Source organism: Bison bison, unplaced genomic scaffold (genome assembly GCF_000754665.1).
Source record: "Bison bison bison isolate TAMUID 2011002044 unplaced genomic scaffold, Bison_UMD1.0 scf7180017864172, whole genome shotgun sequence".
Lineage (NCBI taxonomy): Eukaryota > Metazoa > Chordata > Mammalia > Artiodactyla > Bovidae > Bison > Bison bison.
Genome location: NW_011494744.1, coordinates 475,642 through 491,233, shown reverse-complemented (window position 1 = coordinate 491,233; position 15,592 = coordinate 475,642). Strand labels below are relative to the sequence as shown.

Genomic DNA, 15,592 nt, shown 5'->3' with positions numbered 1-15,592 from the left:
GCGGAGGAGGGCCTTGCCGGGACCTCGGCTCGGGCTCGACGGAGCGGCGGCTTCGCCGACTTCTTCGCCAGGTATAGCGCAGGCTACGCCGGGGATCAGGGCGGGCTTGGGGCCGGGAGCGGGCGGAGAGCGACGTGAGGGCAGCCTCAGAGCGTGGCTCTCGCTGGCGTTAGGATTGAGCTTTGATTTGTCACAGGAGGGACCAGGAACTAGGTCTGCATTGTGTTGTGCGTCTGGATCGGAGAAGTTGTGAGCGCGGGGAGCCAATCTTGGTGCTTCCCTGAGCCGGACGCTGTACCTGCCATTCACATCTGGTTTCTATGAATTTAGGCCAGCGTGCTAGTGCCATATCTACAGTTTTGCCTCTTCCGGAGAAATAGACAGCCTTCTTCGTCCGCGTGTACTATACTGTTAGGATTTAGGGGCGGGTGGCGGTGCGGGGTGTGTGTGTACAGGTGCGGTTGTGAAAGAGAAAGAGAAGTCATTTTCAGAGCTGTCTCTTTGCGTGGAGTCTAAACCCATTCAAGTAGTTTGGGAATTACTGAAATTAGAGGTGGCTGAGTTTCATAGCGTTTAACAGCCTGTTTCAGGGGCCTTTATTAAAATACTGTCAGTTTAGTATTTAAAATTTGATCCAGCCTTTAAAACCAAATTACTATGGCGCTTTATCTAGAAAAATCCCTTTTCCCCACTTTTGCTAGATAGACCTATACTTTTTTCCGGCAACTTCTGTTAATTTTTTACGGTGTCGTATATGTGATTTGACCTGCTAGTCTTGAAGTTAAATTGTGGTGCTGGACATTCCAAGTTTCTCAGTGGGACGTTGATAGGGATACATACGTCGTTAGAAAATACTCATCTTAATGCACCGTAGTAACAAAGCAGTTTCCTGTGAGTCAGATTTTGACACGCTTTTTTTTTTTGGACACGCTTTTTTTTTAAGTCTCTAGACAAATAGGAAAATATTCCCAACTTGGAAAACCCTCCCTTTCAAAGTTCTTTCTCCTTTCTTCTGTGTTTTTGTTCCCTTTTCAGGGATCATGACAAAAACCAGAAATAAAGAAACAAGTAATGAGTCTCAGATTTGAGAGGATTATACAATTAGTGTGCGTATTTGTAGACTCACAGACAGAGTTTTCTGATTGAAATTAGTGTTTCTTATTCCCTTTTCTGCTCTATTAACTGTTGTTTAAATCAAGATTGGGGAAATCCTAATTATGTTTTAGTCATGTGTGTGCTTAGTTGCTCTGTGGTGTCCAACTCTTTGTGACCACAGACTGTAGCCCACCAGGCTCCTTTGTCCATGGGGATTCTCCAGGCAAGAATACTGGAGTGGGTTGCCAGTGCCCTCCTCCAGGGGATCTTCCCAAGCCAGGGATCAAACCCAGGTCTCCTGCATTGCAGGCAGAGTCTTTACCAGTTGAGCTACCAGAATCTTTACCAGCTAGCTGAGCTATCAGAGAAGCCCTGTTTTACTCGTAGGACAACATATATAGTAGTGAAATGTGCATTTGTCCCTCAAATTATGCAAAGATCTATGCAAAGAGACATACTTAAAGCTAGTAGTGGCAATATTTTTAAAGCTCTTAAGGTGTGTGAAGCTTGTAGGTATTTTTTTTTTTTTGGTGGAACTTGTGGGTATTTATTGGTCATGTTTTGATGTCAGGTATCAGGCAGTTTTAGATTTGAACAGGGCTTTGGAGAGCATAGCTAGTTGACATTCATATGGCTTAGTTGATGTTCATATGATACACTTTTCATGTGTATCAGAACACTGAGTGTAAAGTCAGTAAACTTAGGTCCCCTGAAGTTAATTTCTCTAAGCTTTGTTTTTGAGATATGAATGTCAAGAGTCTAAGCATCATTGCTTCCTTCATATAACATTCTTGGGAAAGGACAGAATCAGACATTAGGACTATTTTTATGTTAACCTTTAGTCAAAACCTTAACTAGATGCTGAACACCTTCAAGGCAAAGACTATGACCTTCATTTTTGAATCTAAAATATCTAGTGTTGTATAAAGAATCCCATTCAGATTGTGTTGAAGTGACAACTTTCATGGACTCTCCCTCTTTTACTCTTCTCTAGGTAGTGTAATTTTGAACAAATCTTCTATTTCCAAAAAGAATAATCAGAAATTTTCTCTTCTCCCTGTAACCTAGGAGTGTTTTTCTTCCCATAAACAGTTGTCAGCTAATGGCAGAGCTGGGTTAGAAACCAGGGTTCCTGATTTTCATTCCAGGAATTCAATCATAACTTCTGTTTACCTGTGACTCTTTTCTTTCCCACCTGATTATCTAAATCTTTCCCTTCTCCTTTCCATTTCCTCTCTTTCTCTTAACTGGGTCAAAAAATCTATAACAAGAAATACTTTAAAAGACTAGTTTCATGTTTGTTTTAACCTTTTACAAATAAAGAGAGTAGACCATTTTATGGCTCTGTTTATCTGTTACTACAAAAATTTGTTCAATCAAGGCACATCATTTACAGAAGCCTCACTGAGTAGGGTAGAAATCATGTAGGAGAAAAAGGAATTTGGTCCAAGATGGGACAGTTCTCATTATCTCCTTCCTGCTTGCCCTCCCTTCTAGATGAAGTGAGTTCTATTTCAGACTCTGTTGGGAGCTTGCCTCAGCTGCACATGGGCATCTGTGTTTATAGTGACTTGATTACGGGAGCCCTAGAAGTAACATTCAGGAGAAGGAAATGGCAACCCACTCCAGTATTCTTGCCTGGAGAATCCTGTGGGCAGGGAAGTCTGGTGGGCTGCTGTCCATGGGGTCACGCAGAGTCGTACACGACTGAAGTGACTTAGCAGCAGCAGCAGCAGCATGCATTGGAGAAAGAAATGGCAACCCACTCCAGTATTCTTGCCTGGAGAATCCCAGGGATGGGGAGCATGGTGGGCTGCCATCTATGGGGTCGCAAAAAATTGGACAGGACTGAAGCGATTTAGCAGCAGCAGCATAAGCAGCAGAAGTAACATTCCCTCAGGTCCTTGGCCTTTTCCTGTCTCTAAAAGTTTTGAAGTGCTAGGTGCATCCACTGCTGCCACTCTCACAACTTAGCAGTGAGAAGATGAAAGTTAAAAGACAAATCTCTTGTGTTTGTAGGCTAGCCTTTGTTTCTCAAGGGTATGTTTATTATTCTGTTCTGAAAGTGAAGTAACTTTAAACCATTTTTATGGTCCTTTAAGCAAATCCATGTCGTGTTTTCAAACTAGAGTGGTTTGTTTTTTATGTATGCTCTTAATAGGTGTATTTTAAAAGCCATTTAATACTTTTGAGTATTAATACTCAAATTGAATACTTTTGTTCTGATTGCACTGGCAAAGTCACTGTTGTTTAGAAGCACTCAAGTATGTATTTGTGTCTCCTAATAGTGTTAATATATATATATTTTTTTACAAAATCTGCATGATAAATCACAAGAATTTAGTAACTTAAAAGGGCATGACTAAGGTAGGCAAAAAATACTAAAGATTTTTTTTCCTTCTATCTGAAAGATAAACTTTATAGATTCTGGAATTTATATAAATCTTTATAGATTGATTTTATAGATTCTGGAACATAGAGATTTGTGTAGCTTACCCTGTAGTTACCAACTCTGAAACTTCCTAAATATTGCACAAAAATTTTTTTGTGAATCTCTTTTTATTATGGGTAGCTGAATAGGGAAGACTAGCAATGGTAGGCTCATTTAGTGGTTTCTTTTCACATATTGGGCGTCCCTTGTAGCTCAGCTGGTAAAGAACCCACCTGCAATGTGGGAGACCTGGGTTCGATCACTGGGCTGGGAAGATCCCCTGGAGAAGGGAAAGGCTACCCACTCCAGTATTCTGGCCTGGAGAATCCCATGGACTGTATAGTCCATGGGGTTGCAGAGTCAGACACGACTGAGCGACTTTCACTTTCATATATAAGCAGTCTCCAATCTCCCCACTATGAAAATTGTTGAGAATGTATATTCTTTTTGTTATGATATTGAGAATTTTGAAAATTTCTGTTATTATTTTTCTTAATTTAAGATTCTCAGAAACAACAAAATCAACCATATTTTCACTACTACTCAAAATTTAGTTGATGTACACTGCTGCTGCTGCTGCTGCTAACTCACGTTAGTCGTGTCCGACTCTGTGTGACCCCATAGACGGCAGCCCACTAGGCTCCCCCGTCCCTGGGATTCTCCAGGCAAGAACACTGGAGTGGGTTGCCATTTCCTTCTCCAATGCATGAAAGTGAAAAGTGAAAGTGAAGTCGCTCAGTCATGTCAGACTCTTCGAGACCCCATGGACTGAGCCCACCAGGCTCCTCCGTCCATGGGATTTTCCAGGCAAGAGTACTGGAGTGGGGTGCCATTGCCTTCTCCGTGATGTACCCTAGTTGATGAAATAAATCATTATTCACCTGACTGAGCCACCATTGACTTTCGTCAGATAGGGCTCCCTTATTTGTCCTATAGTGTGTATTCTTCCCAGTCAACTAAAATAAAAGCCACAGTTTCAGGACCAGTTTCTCAAAACAAACAAACAAAAAAAAACCCCTTCTTTAACATTTCAGTAAAGAAAAGGTAAAATATCAAACCTCTGATAAGTTTTAAAAGATTTTTATAGCTCCCCAAAGCAAACAGTTCTTTATAACAGGTGTGGTATGATTATTTAAAAGGAGAATTAAGAAATATCTTGCTCTAAACATAATTTTTTTTGTTATTACAATACTATAAAAATATTCATTAATGTGTCACTAAGGAAATTTTGTTGGACCTTACTTTTATATTAGTATAATTAAAATGTGTAAAATTTTAGAAAAACTGAAAAGAATGTGTAATTAGTTGCTCTAGAATAAAAATGAGTCTTTTAAGATTTTAGAGTGTTGTGAAGCTACCCATTATAATATTAGATTGGGGAGCTAATGGCTGAAGAGTCTTTGTTTCCTTTTCTTATATCTAGCCCTTTCCCCTGCTCAGATCCAATAATTGCTTTAAAAAACCAACCAACTGCAAAATACTAGTTATCTATACCAAACCATTAGAAATCCAACAGTGATTCAAGGAGTTCATGGTTAGAGATGTAATCATCTGAGTATAAATTCAGTAGAAAGTATTGGGAAACTCTAATTTTTGTGGGACTTGGTTAATTTTAATCACTCAAACATTATTTCGAAGTGCTAAACTAAACTAACATTTTAACACTAAGCCCCAGTTAGCAAAGCAGACTAATATTAACTAGGAATTGGGACTTCCCTGGTGGTCCATTGGTTAAGAATCCAGGCTTCCGTGGATTAGAGTAAGACACAGAGATTTACTTTTTATTTTATTTTTTGAGATTTACTTTTTAAGATACTTTTTTAAGAATAGGTTTATGTTTATAGAAAAGTCGCAAAGGTACTATAGAAAGTTCTGGTATATCCCTTGTCCAGTTCTCCCGTTGACAACATTACATAACTGTGGTACATTTGTCACAACTAAGCAAAGAGTTGGACACGACTGAGTGACTGAACTGAACTGAAGAATCCATCGTTTGTACATTATTACAGTTAAACTTCATGCTTTGTTTAGCATAGAGTTATTGACTAAAAGAGCCTTCCCAGGTGGTTCAGTGGTAAAGAATCTGCCTGCCAATGCAGGAGACACAGGAGACTCAGGTTCGATCCCTGGGTTGGGAAGATCCACTGGAGAAGGAAGTAGCAACCGGCTCCAGTATTCTTGCTTGGAATATTCCATGGACAGAGGAGCCTGACTGCCTACAGTCCATGGGGTCACAGAGAGATAGACACAACTGAGCACGCGTGCACCACACCTTTATTGTTGGCTGTAAGACTTTTATTTGGGAAGCTATTGTGTTTTACTGTAAAATCAGAGCTGTTTAAAGTAGAAGGAATTTTAGGAGTCACTTTGTTCATTCTTTAATACTCTATGGAAAATCAGGGTTAGCTTCTATTTGCTAGCCATCACTTAGTAAGATGGTATTAATTTAGTATTGGAAATGAACTAGACATAGTAATGAGTTTAAGTGATCTAAAGCAATGTTTTTTAAAGCTTTTCAGATTATTTGGATTTAACAACCAGTACCCATTTGCCTCTGGAAAAAAAAGTCAAGTATATTTTAATTTTACATAATTTCATATTTTTATAAAATTATTTTAATATGTCTTTCCTTTATATATTTTTTTGATTCCTAAATTATTCCTGTGACCTAAGAAAGGTAGGGTTTATTTTTATTTTATAGCTATTTGCCCAGAGACAGAGAGTTAATTAAAAAAAAAATCAGAACTGGGCATAGGTATGATTCCTGGGGTTTGAAGCTAATACATTGATTTCTGTGAATTATAAGAAGTTTATGAATGAAAACATAGCTTTTGATGTAGTGAAAATACTCTTGTCTTGAGAAATAAGAAACTTGACTTTTGTCCTGGGTAGTTTCTTTTCTTGTATCATTAAACAATTTATGTGATCTTGGGCAAATTACTAAATTTCTTCACTTCACTTTCCTCATCTATGAAATTTAGAGATTCAGAGTACCTTTCAGCTCCAATACACTATGATGTTGTGTGATTCACTTGCACTCACTGTTGTAATAAAACTCAAATATTTGTTGGCTAAATACTACATATGTGAATTGAATTGAGTTAAAGAGAATGCTTTTTTAAAAAACAGCATGATTTTTCATCTGTAAAATGAAAAAGTTGCCAGGGATAGAAATACCCCTTCAACTCTAAATTCTGTCTTGAACGTTTTTTTGGTAAAGGCCTAACTCTGCCTGAGAGTAATCATGCTAAACATCAGTCTCAACATCAGTGATCTTTGTTTAGTGTCTCATAAGCATCTCATAAACAGACCAGCAGCTCTTTTTTTTTTCTTTAGCAATTCTAGATTTTTTTTTTCTTTATGATTTCTTTGGAGTAGGAAAGTGAGAGAGTAAGATAATAAGTACATTCTAGTTAATCAGTGAATTGGAGTTTGATACTTTAACTTCCAGACCATGATTTTTTCCTCAAAGTTTGCCAGTGTGCCACTTTGGGGAACTGATAGCTTAGTACAATAGTCCCTAGCCTTGTTATACTGCAAATTAACCTAAAAGCACATTAAAAAAATTAGATGCTTCATAATCCACAGCCCTTAGGTGGATGGATTCAGGGGACTTGCCCTTGGCAGGTGGAATCTTTAAGCTATAGGATGGATATAGAAGTGAAGTAAAGTGAAGCGAAAGTTGCTCAGTCGTGTCTGACTCTTTGTGACCCCATGGACTATACAGTCCGTGGAATTCTCCAGGCCAGAATACTGGAGTGGGTAGCCTTTCCCTTCTCCAAGGGATCTTCCCAACCCAGAGATTGAACTCAGGTCTCCCTCATGGCAGATGGTTTCTTTACCAGCTGAGCCACAAGGGAAGCCCTGGATGGTTATAGTGTACTGCTTAAAGATGTTGATTGTGGAGTTAGACTGCTTGGATTTCAATTAGCTTGTTGTTGTTTTATAGTCACTACGTTGTGTCCGACTCTTTGTGACCCCATGCACTGCAGCACACCAGACTCATCTGTCATCCACCATCTCCCAGAGTTTGTTCAAATTCATGTCCATTGATTCGATGATGCTATCTAACAGTCTCATGACAACCTACTCCAGTGTTCTTGACTGGAGCATCCCATGGACAGAGGAGCCTGGCAGGCTACAGTCCATGGGGTTGCAAAGAGTCTGACATGACTGAAGTGACTGAGCATAGGCACAGCACATGCCCATTGAGTCAGTGATGCTGTCTAACCATCTCATCCTCTGCCTCCCCCTTCTCCTTTTGCCTTCAGTCTTTCCTAGCATTAGGGTCTTTTCCAACGAGTTGGCTCTTCCCATCAGGTGGCCAAACTATTAGAGCTTCAGCTTCAGCATCAGTCCTTCCAATGAGTATTTACAGTTGATTTCCTTTAGGGTTGACTGGTTTGATATCCTTGCAGTCCAAGGAACTCTCGGGAATCTTCTCTAGCAGTTCAAAAGTATCAATTCTTGGGCACTCAGCCTTCTTTATGGTCCAACTCTCACATCTGTACATGACTACTGGAAACACCATTGCTTTGACTATACAGACCTTTGTCAGCAAAGTGATGTCTTTGCTTTTTACTATACTGTATAGGTTTATCATAGTTTTCCTTATAAGAAGCAAGTGTCTTTTAATTTCATGGCTGTAGTCACCATCTGCAGTGATTTTTGGAGCCCAAGAAAATAAAATCTGTCACTGATTCAACTTTTTCCCCAAATGTTTGCCATGAAGTGATGGGACCAGATGTCATGATCTTAGTGTTGTTTTTTTTTTTGGTTTTCAAAAATATTTATTTTTTTCCTTAATAGCTTTGTATATTATCGTTTTTATATTTTATTTTTTAACTTTACAATATTGTATTGATTTTGCCATATATCAAAATGAATCCGCCACAGGTATACATGATCTTAGTTTTTTTAATGTTGAGTTTCAAGCCAGCTTTTTCACTATCCTGTTTCACCCTTATCAAGAGGCTCTTTATTTCCTCTTCACTTTCTGCCATTAGAGTGGTATCATCTGCATATATGAGGTTGTTGATATTTCTCCTGGCAATCGTGATTCCAGCTGGTGATTCATTCAGTCCGGCATTTTGTATGATGTACTCTGCGTGTATGTTAAATACGCTGGGTAAAAATATACAGCCTTGTCATACTCCTTTCTCAATTTTGAACCAGTCAGTTGTTCTGCATCTGGTTCTAACGGTTTCTTCTTGACCCACATACCAGTTTCTCAGGAGACAGGTAAGGTGATCTGGTATTCTCAACTCTAAGAATTTTCCACAGTTTGTTGTGATCCACACAGGCAAAGGTTTTCTTGTAGTCAATGAAACAGAACTAAATGTTTTTCTGAATTCCCTTGCTTTCTCCATGTTGGCAGTTTGATTTCTGGTTCCTGCCTCTTCTAAACAGAGTTGTTACATTTAGCTTGAAGACCTTTGAGCATAACCCTGCTAGCATGTGAAGTGAGCTCAGTTGTATGATAGTTTGAACATCTTTGGCATTGGCCTTCTTTGGGATTGGAATGAAAATTAGCTTACTAGCTGTGTACTTACAGATAGGTAACTTGACCTCTCTGGACCTTAGACAACTCGTCTGTAAAATATGGGTCATAACGATAGCTATCTCATGGGATTGTCATGAGCATTAAATGAGATAATACGGCAAATGCCTTGTATTTATTATGTGGTGTATAGTGACGACCCACATCTTATTATTCAGACTACAGGAGACTGCCACAATCCCTTTCCCAACTCCCTCACTGAAATTACTGGTTTAAAAAAAGGGAGAGCCCGAGATGAATTTTTTGTGTACTCACTAAAGAAGCATTGCACAATTTGTGTAGTAGATTTTATTTTTTTAACTTATTTATTTTAGTTGGAGGCTAATAATTTACAATATTATAGTGGTTTTTGCCATACATTGATATGAATCAGCCATGGGTTTACATGTGTTCCCCATCCTGAACTCCCCTCCCACCTCCCTCCCCATCCCATCCCTCTGGGTCATTCCAGTGCACCAGCCCTGAGCACCCTGTCTCATGCATCGAACCTGGACTGGTGATCTGTTTCATATATGATGATATACATGTTTCAATGCTATTCTCTCAGATCATCCCACCCTCGCCTTCTCCCACAGAGTCCAAAAGACTGTTCTATATATCTGTGTCTCTTTTTTTCTGTCTCACATATGGGGTTATCGTTACCATCTTTCTAAATTCCATATATATGCATCAGTATACTGTACTGGTGTTTTTCTTTCTGGCTTACTTCACTCTGTATAATAGGCTCCAGTTTCATCCACCTCATTAGAACTGATTCAAATGTATTCTTTTTAATGGCTGAATAATATTACCATTGTGTATATGTACCACAGCTTTCTTATCCATTCGTCTGCTGGTGGACATCTAGGTTGTTTCCATGTCCTGGCTATTATAAACAGTGCTGCGATGAACATTGGGGTACATGTGTCTCTTTCAATTCTGGTTTCCTCCATGTGTATGCCCAGCAGTGGGATTGCTGGGTCATATGGCAGTTCTATTTCCAGTTTTTTAAGGAATCTCCATGTGTAGTAGATTTTAAAACAGTTTGTATTTGGGATTGGATGGGTGTTAAAATGGACTCTGGTGTAATGATACAGGATTTTTAGAAGTCTTGAAGCTTTGCCTAAAAAGCAAGTCTGAGAAGGAACTGAAAGGAGAGAATGTTGATAAAGATTAAAATATTTGTATCTTTTGTTATTTTAAGGACCTTATATAGAACGGAGAAGGCAATGGCACCCCATTCCAGTACTCTCGCCTGGAGAATGCCATGGACGGAGGAGCCTGGTAGGCTGCAGTCCATGGAGTCGCTAAGAGTCGGACCTGACTGAGCAACTTAACTTTCACTTTTCACTTTCATGCATTGGAGAAGGAAATGGCAACCCACTCCAGTGTTCTTGCCTGGAGAATCCCAGGGGCGTGAGAGCCTGGTGGGCTGACGTCTATGGGGTCACACAGAGTCGGACACGACTGAAGTGACTTAGCAGCAGCATAGATAGGGAAAGACACTTTTTAAGTTTAAATTCATGAGCCTTTTAACCTGGCTTGCTCATATATTTTATACTTAGTATGTTGTGGTGGGAAAGCTATGGGGAAATGTGGAAACATTGGAAGATTTTGAAGTGATACATTTGTTACCCATCTCTAAATGTATTATTCAGAAAGGGAAAGCCAAACTTATTTCTCTTCCTAGGAACCCTATTGGCTACATTAAAAGTTGTCCCCAGGGAGTTCTGACTGCTTGTTGCTTAGACCCAACTACAGTAGTTATTGAACACTAGTGTTGAAAACTGGGCTTTCCAGGCAGCTCTAGTGGTAAAGAACCTGCCTGCCAGTGCAGGAGACATCAGATACCCAGGTTCGATCCCTCGGTCAGGAAGACCTCCTCCCTAGAGGAGGCATGGCAATTCACTCCAGTATTCTTGCCTGGAGAATCCCATGGACAGAGAAGTCTGGTGGGCTGTTGTCTATAGGGTCACAAAGAGTCGGACACAACTGAAGTGACTTAGCAGTAGCAGCAGCAGCAGTGTTTAAAATTACCTGTGGTGGGAGATGGGGAGGGATGTGAAGAATGCAGATTTCTTGAGCACTTTTTTTTGATTCTGTAGATCTTGGGTGGGGTCCAGTAGGAATCCAAATGTTTAACAGAATTTCTCAAGTGATTCTGATGAAAGTGGTTACCACACTATAATTCGTGAAATACAGTTGACTGTTTTCAAACAGGAGTTTGAACTGCCCAGGTCCACTTACATGTGGATTTTTTTCAATAATAAATAACTACAGTCCTACACCATCCTTTGTTGATTGAATTCCTGGGTGCAGAGGAGAAAGGGATGACAGAGGATGAGATGGTTGGATGGCATCACCAACTTGATGGATGTGAGTTTAAGCAAGCTTCAGGAGTTGGTGATAGGGAAGCCTGGTGTGCTGCAGTCCGTGGGGTTGCAAAGAGTCGGACATGACTGAGCAACTGAACTGAACTGAACTGCAGATAAGAAGGGCGGAGTGTAAGATTATACTGGGATTTTTGACTATGTTAGGTCTCCCTAGTCCCCGAGTTGTTCAGGTGTCAGCTGAAATTATTGATAGGCAGAGCTCTCTAGGTAGTAACTAAAAGAAGGTACAACATACATTTAAAGCTTAGATTGCTTTACTTAAAATTGGGTCATATTGAGGTATTATGTAATTGATGAGTATAAATAGAGATATAGGAGAGAAGAGATACAAGTACAAATATAGAAGTATTTTACTAACTTTCACTAGATTGAGAAGCTATCTCTGCATAATTAAAATCCTGTTTTCCTTTTTATTAGTGGGAAAGTTCTTTTACTTTCACTTTATGTGGTTTTAGATAGTCGTACTTACATGTTCTGTGAAACACTTGAACTCAAAAAACTTTACTCAGGTCTCTTTAACATGGAGTCAGAACTTTACTTCTTATTTATAGTTTATCAAAAAGGGCATTAATTTCCCTTCCTTCTGCTGAGTAGTTGTAATTCTTTTCCATGCCTTTAAGAAAAAATTCTGCATGTTGCATGTGGCTTATTCCCCTCCAGAATTTGCTGCTTCAGGCTTTCTTGCACTTCTTATTTCTGTAGCCAAAACAAGAAAGAGAGGGAAACCCATGTGACTGTCTGGCTTTTCAGCAGGCTCTTTCCTGCGATTAAGAGAAGTTTACCTAGGAAATCAAGCCACAAGTTACATTCCTACTTAGGGCTAGTTTAAGAGTTAACTTGGTAATGTGTTTAATTTTTAATTTACCTTTGAATTTGCTTTTCAGTTTCTTTTTAATTTAAATTTGATTTTGGGTTTCTTGGTTAAAAAAATACTTCCTTCTGTCTCTCTCTAACCTCACACAGATGAAAACATTTTAAGTTTGGAAATGAACATGATAGTTTTGAAATCAAATTCTGTGCTGTGTTCTCATATTTTCCCCAATACTGTAATATACAACTACATTATTTAGAATTTCCAAATGTGGTTTTCATCTAGACTGTTTGTAGTCATTTTCTAGTCAAGTAGGCAAAATGCTTTTCTTTTGCTGTCCAAGGAAAAAGTTCTTCAAAGACCACAACACTGTATTGATTTTTGTTGTTGTTGTTAGAAAAACATAAAATGCTCATTTGCCTCCTTTCTAAAAACAGCACAGGGAGAACAAAATACACTAAAGATAAATACTTTGTTTTTACACATTCCAGTTCAGGTAGTAAGAAAGGAGACAAAATTGGGAAGGTGTGGGGGTTTCACTAGAGACAAGAGAAACTGTTAGAAAATGAATTTGAAGAGGTTTGTGCAGAAAAAATTGCTGGAAAGAGTAAGTGTTAGCTGGAAGTTAGCTCTGTACTTTGGTCTGTGGGCTTCAGAGTATTACCACAGGTTATTTACATATTTATTTTTCTGTTCTGCTTACATCAATGCCCCAGATGCTTCTGGCAACTTCTTAAAGGTAGTTGTTGTGCCTCTTCCTCTTAACTTCCCTAATATCCCCATCCTGGGGCTTCCCAGGTCGCTCAGTGGTAAAGAATCCACCTGGCAATGCAGGAGCCACAGGAGATGCAGGTTCAGACCCTGCGCTGGCCACCAGAAGAAATCAGTTCACTCCAGTGTTCTTGCCTAAAATTCCATCAACAGAGGAGCCTGGTGGGTTACAATCCATAGGGTCACAGTCAGACACAACTGAACAACTAAGAACCTTCATAGCTTCTTAACAGGTTATGTCTTGCAAAAGAAATATTTTTTAATGACAGATTGTATCAGTTCAGTTCAGTCGCTCAGTCGTGTCCGACTCTTTGCAACCCCATGGACTGCAGCACGCCAGACCTCCCAGTCCATCACCAACTCTCGGAGTTTACTCAAACTCATATCCATTGAGTCAGTGATGCCATCCAGCCATCTCATTCTCTGTCGTCCCCTTCTCCTCCCGCCTTCCATCTTTCCCAGCATCAGGGTCTTTTCAAACTAGTCAGCTCTTCGCATGAGGTGGCCAAAGTATTGGAGTTTCAGCTTCATCATCAGTCTTTCCAATGAATATTCAGGAATGATTTCATTTAGGATGGACTGGTTGGATCTCCTTGTAGTCCAAGGGACTCTCAAGAGTCTTCTCCAAACCCACAGTTCAAAAGCACTAATTCTTGGGCGTTCAGCTTTCTTTCTAGTCCAACTCTCACATCCATACATGACTACTGGAAAAAGCATAGCCTTGACTAGGCAGACCTTTGTTGGTAAAGTAATGTCTCTGATTTTTAATATGCTGTTTAGGTTGGTCATAACTTTTCTTCCAAGGAGCAAGTATCTTTTAATTTCATGGCTGCAGTCACCATCTGCAGTGATTTTGGAGCCCCCCAAAATAAAGTCTGCCACTGTTTCCACTTTCCCCTTCTATTTGCCATGAAGTGATGGGACCAGATGCCATGATCTTAGTTTTCTGAATGTTGAGCTTTAAGCCAACTTTTTCACTCTCCACTTTACTTTCATTAAGAGGCTCTTTAGTTCTTCTTCACTTTCTGCCTTAAGGGTGGTGTCATCTGCATATCTGAGGTTATTGATATTTCTTCCAGCAATCTTGATTCCAGCTTGTGCTTCCTCCAGCTCAGCATTTCTCATGATGTACTCTGCATATAAGTTAAACAAGCAGGGTGACAATATACAGCCTTGACGTACTCCTTTTCCTATTTGGAACCAGCCTGTTGTTCCATGCCCAGTTCTAACTGTTGCTTCCTGACCTGCATACAGGTTTCTCAAGAGGCAGGTCAGGTGGTCTGGTATTCCCATCTCTTTCAGAATTTTCCACAGTTTATTGTGATGCACACAGTCAAAGGCTTTGGTATAGTCAATAAAGCAGAAATAGATGTTTTTCTGAAACTTTCTTGCTTTTTCAACGATCCAACAGATGTTGGCAATTTGATCTCTGGTTCCTCTGCCTTTTCGAAAACCTATATATAAGGTTTAATTTAGACTTTAAAAGTTTAGGTTGTTAGTATGACAGATTCATATATTAAAAATTACATATATCAAAGTATAAGATAAATGCAATATACAGTTTTACACAATGTATTCTTACTTGAGCTCCAGTGCTAAAAGGTAAGTTTCTCCTACAAGGACCATGGTAAAAGTAGCAAACAATTTAAATCTGTCACCCATAAGAAAGTTATTCATTATCAGGAAGATATATTGTGTATAAATTTAAGTTTTGAAGTAAGTTATTGAAGTTTTAAATCATTAAAGGTCTTAATTGACTACGTAGCTTCTGTGTAGTGAAGAGTGATAAAATTTGAGTTGCTTTTTTGATTACATAGCCCTTTGCACTCCTTACCTCACCCGTGTTGAATTGACTTTTTAACTTTATCAGTACACCAAGAGTTAAAGAGCTTGGGTATTGTTTGGAAAACAAAAGACTTGTTGTAATTCATAATTGGGTGTTGAGTACACAAAATTTGTTATCTAAAGATTAAAAAATGTAGCTTTTGATAAAAATGATATGAGGTAACCAGCACAGTAATTGAACGTATAACCAGAGAGTGATGTTCATCTTTGTGATATACTTCCAAAAGCACAAGAATACCATACTAGGACAGTGATTACCTTTCAAAATAGTTTCTACTATTAACATAAGTGAAAATTATACTGCGTGAAGAAAAAAAAATTAGTAGCTAACCACTATAAAATGTTCTTGATTAAAATAATAGTTAGCTACATGTTGTAATGAAGAGATAAGATTGTTTTGCTGTTGTGTGAGACCACCAAAATCTTTTGATTTTCATGGAAATGTCATAACATCAAGTGGAATAAAAGACAATTGCCTTGGTCAGGAGAGATATTTCAATTATGCTGATGGAAGACGAGTTCAATTCAGAAAGTGCTTCTAGGTCAGATGAGCCAAGTGTCAACTAAACAACAACCCCCAGAGCTAAGTGTCCGCCTCTCTGTTGTGAGAGACTGTGGGCACCTGATAGATGTGGTTTGGCCCCTGCTTGAATTCTTTCACTAACAAGCAACTCTATTTCCTCAATGCAGCCCATTGAGGGTATTAA

General features: G+C 39.1%; 1 protein-coding gene across 4 annotated transcripts in view; it reads left to right on the top strand.

The window, feature by feature from the left end:
- The window catches only part of TBC1D12 (TBC1 domain family, member 12), a 120,383-nt gene that overhangs the window by 23,132 nt on the left and 81,659 nt on the right, over positions 1-15,592 (top strand). For 2 of the 4 annotated variants that reach the window (XM_010842166.1, XM_010842165.1), the window contains exon 1: positions 7-71. The exons of the other annotated variants lie outside the window; for them this stretch is intronic. The gene's annotated coding sequence lies outside the window, so the exon portion shown is untranslated. Of the gene's footprint in view, positions 1-6; positions 72-15,592 lie in introns of those variants that run through there. 4 annotated transcript variants of the gene reach the window in all.